We start from the raw sequence: 4,587 nt of genomic DNA on the forward strand, positions 1-4,587 counted from the left end.
CCTCATCTCAGAACAATTCATTTAATATCCCTCAGTTATATGAGTGATGATGAGGCATCCAGGCGGTATATATATTTTTTTATTCATATCACCTGGAATAATGTGTGTGCTTTGTAAAATGTTGCAGACTTAATGTTGTCAAAGTTTCCTGCCAGTAAAATCCAGTCATTAATTTTAGACTATATATTTTTAAATACTCGTTATTCTAAATGTAAATGTTTCCATCTTTTGATTACGGTAAAAAAAGAAAAAGTAGCAGGACAGTGATTTTTTTATGACTATTATTAGTATTATCATTACTTTTGAGGCTGTTCTGAAAATTTGCTGCTGTTTTTTAAAACCAAAAGCCCAGAAAATTTTAGGCGAAGAGGCGACAGAATTTGATTTGGTGGGGAGTGAATTTTGAAAATCGCCACAGAAATAATGGAAAAATGTGCAGCCACCTTGTCAAGATGTACCTGTGAGTGCTGAAATTAGGCCACCAACTGGGTAAAAAGATGGATAAATAAATATTAAACATCCGTCTTCGTAAAAGGAATGAAAAGGACCGCTTCAAATATTTAATTAAGCTCCAAATTTCTGTATCAGAAGTGTTTTCCAGACCTGTAACACTGTCATGTTTGGGCTATTGCACATAAGCTCATATTATCATGGTTTCTTATTCTCAGACATTCAATTGCAGGAACGCTCTTCAGTATTTATGCACTCTGATAGGTGGTGGATTTGTTTTGTGCCACTGTGTTGGACATTTCCTGTATTGCAGTGTCATTGTAATTGGAAATGTGACCAATCAACAGAAAAACTCTTACTCTGAACATGTGATAGAATAGGTGACCCCGGGATATGCAGCAGCTGGATTTTTATGGCACTTGTGGCATACTAGATGTCACATTTACCACTGTGGTAATGCCTTGCTCAAAAGCATTTCTCTGTTTTACGACTGCATGCTCATGTGCTGCTTTCTCATCAGTTATTTCAAGTGTTTCACTTTGACTTCCTCCGCCCACGTCATCTCTTGGTTGTTGGGGAGTAAAAGTGTCGACCTTCGGAGAAAAAAAAAATCCTGGGTTTCGAACCTTGAGGCTCTTCCTTTTCATACAACTTATCAACACAACAAAAAGTATTGAACTTTTTACAGATCAGATAGTGATACAGATCCAGTCATCTGATTTACTCATTCAGTAAGTAAAGCAGAGCAGCATCACTGCCTGCCAGCAGTCACTCTGTTTGCCTCTATGTGGGATCTCTGAGAATGTCAGCATGAAAAGGAGGGCTGCCATTCAGAGGAGTTTTCAGAAAGAGTTTTCTGCCTCAACAGCGCCCTCTTTTGTAAGTTGCTGTTATCCATAAAAGCAGGCAAATATTATTCTTAGAATTGTAACAATAACATTTGCTCTCACAGATCTTTTTCCCTGTTTTTCTAACGCTCAGAGTGTAGTCACGGACAATTTAGAAAACACGACCTACTGAGCCAATGTTTCAGTCACTTTGTCGAACTTTATCCACCAGTGCACATGCAGCTTTAGCTCTTGTTTAGTTTACTTAATTATTCTGTTGCAAACTATTTTATGTGTTGATTTAAATTCAAGTATTGTTCCTTCACCAGAATTGAAAATTCAGGATGCAAACATGCCGTCATTCTTTAAACTTTAAATTCTTTAAAAGGACAAACCACAAACAGGCTGAATCCAGGTGGAATAAACTTGAAAAAGTTTATTAAGTGGCAGGAATTCATCCCATTAGTTTTAATGAATAATCACATGAAAAATGCTAAATATAGTATGGTCATCACTACTTGAAATGTTCAGGTATATTCAGTACGCCACCAATAATTGTAAACTGGGCCTTAAATACCCAACAGATGATCACAACTGTTGCAGTTCTATGTTGAATTAAATGTTTTAAAAGTGGTATTTAGACCGGTTTTTGTCACTCCCTTATGACGTGTTGTTCGTGTGAGGCTGTGAGTTTCATTAGCCTGCTTCTAGTTTTCCAAAGAATCTGCAGGATACGAACGTATCACATTCGGCCAAAGAAGAAGAATAAAGTAGAAAAAATATCAAAAGCTACCATATAAAGTGTGATTTGACCACTTGAACTGTAAAAGTCTTTATCCTAATTTCATGATCCTATTATAAAACGAAGCCTATGGATGGATGTGTTGATTGCACCCAACCCGGCTCCTCACAATGGCTGCGATTTGGCTGCTATTCTTCGACTCTGCTGGAGGCCATAACGCTTAACCGTTTGTAGTGAGGATATCATATGTTGTGGCTTAAGTTTATCTTCTGAAAGTTGAATGAAAGATTTATGAAGTTTTTAAATTCCATATCACAAATACCTCCTTAAATATGACTGACAGAAAAGCTTCATTAGCTTTGCTGGGATAGGTATAATCACAGGTTAAATGTTCATTCCCATCATTATACTCAGTGTGATTCCCCTTCTTTAACCCACTTTAAGACTGTCTATAAGTGGTTTATAAATATATAAATTAATCATCCAGACAGAAGGATGTTTTTACCCAGTGATATATATTTTTTTATTCTTAAATGGACTGCTTACTTTAACAAATAGACTAAGACGGTAAGCTAAAGATGTGTGTAAAACCGGTACCTTTTAAAGTACTGGGTCCAAATAACAAGTAATAGTATAAAATTATAAACAGTATATAGTTACATGGTATAGTTAACCCAATCTCAAGCCAAGTAGGGTACAGTTTTAAACTACTGATTGTTGTTGCAACCATAATGAATGACTGACTATAAAGCAGCCGTTACCATATGAGAACATTAGTGAATTTGCCTTGAAAATATTTATAACTGTGTCTGTTTATTCATTAAGTATTTATTCATAAAAGTCCATTTTCACTCTCAGTGACTATTTCACAGGCAAGATCCACTAAAGCTCCAGATACGTTTTGTAAGTGAAACTTCTGCTGATTATGAGTGCACATGTGACCAGATTTATATTTGTGATTGAATCTTTTTTAGCTTTCTAAAAGTTCACTTACTTAACAGCTCTTGACAAATACATCTGTATCTGCATGTTGTGAGTGGTTACATCTTCGTATGCCGCTCCGCAAATGTGAAGCTGCTGTAACTGCAGCGTTAATACAAAAGCTGGGTAAATGATCAAAGAACATTGCTAATACTTTAGTGTAACATTAGGATATTCAAAGCCATCATAGCAGTTCAGCCAGTGATCCTTCCTCACTCTGCAGACGTTCAGAATAAAAGGACTGACGAGCAAAAACCTGATACCAGCAACTCTGCTGCAGTCAGTGGAGGACACACATGTACAGCCGATAATCTTACAGCCTTGGAGCTGATGCTACGTTTTAGTTCAGCAAGAAGAGAAAAGGTTTGTGTAGACATTTTATAGGTACTGAGTCTGTAAGCTGAAATCAAGACAGCTATATTTGTCAATAACGCTGGGTTTCCTAGGCAACCGGATTGGCTGAATTGTCCTTGCATCCAGTCTACAGCTACAGAGTGATGCATGATGCGGGAATCACTTCCTATGTGGATGACCCATTAAGCATAAATTATTTTATAGCTATGATTTAAAACAGTTTTCACAGTCAAATAAAAACATTGTCAACATTTTGAAGATTGATGGCTATTGTTTGTTTTTGTTTGTGTTTTTTTAAGAACAGAGAGTAGTGTGCTTTTAGACAGTGGCCTAAAAAAGCTGGAGCCACCGTGATGTCATCTCTCGGTTTTAGACTCCACAGTTTAAAGCTTTAGATCTAACTATCTGTCTGCTGCCATGTTGGCTTCTTTAAGACAGAAGTTAACTGTCATCTTTCGGGGTCTGTGACCACCCAAGTTTAGTATTTAAGTTTTGTTTATTTTGATATTTTCTGTTATTTATATTTTCATATTCAGGCCTTATTGTCTTTTTTTTTCTTTTGGCTTTTTCATGATATTTCCAGGTTGTGTTTTCTTAGTACTTTTAGTAACTATTTATTCCACGAAGTCATTTTTCCTCTCCTTCTGTGTTTGCATTTATGCGTCCTGTGTTTAATCACTTCCTGTTTTAATTTGTTAACTGCTAATTTAGTGTTTTCTTTAGTTTTGTTTCCCCTTGACTTCTTAGCTAGATTCTGTGCACCTGTGTTTTGTTTTACACAGCTGTGTCCCCTCTCCCCAATAACCTAGTGTGTATCTATTTAAGCCCTTAGTTTTCCTCAGCTCTTCATCACATTGTATCGCTCATACTGTTCTCCTGCTGTCTGGTTTCCCTTGTTTGGATTTATGGACATTTGGTTTCTGCTGCTTACCTGAATATAGATTAGTTTTTTCATTAAGTTTGGCCTCAAGTCTTTATTCTGAGTCAAAATTATTCACCAAATATGCCATTAACTTAGCTACATTATAATCAGTGGGTGGAGCACTAAGTTATCAGCTAACACTCGTTAGCTTGGGTAGCAAACAGTAATCACAAACTGTACTACTAAAGCACAAGTAAATGCTGGAATTTCTCTCACTAAAACAGAAGCAAGCCATAAATTAGCTGGGCTCCCGCATCACACACACAGAGCGAAGAGGTCCAATTTAATCACTCAAAGTAGTGGATGAAGCC

Source organism: Aulonocara stuartgranti (genome assembly GCF_965226115.1).
Source record: "Aulonocara stuartgranti genome assembly, chromosome: 16".
Taxonomy (NCBI): domain Eukaryota; kingdom Metazoa; phylum Chordata; class Actinopteri; order Cichliformes; family Cichlidae; genus Aulonocara; species Aulonocara stuartgranti.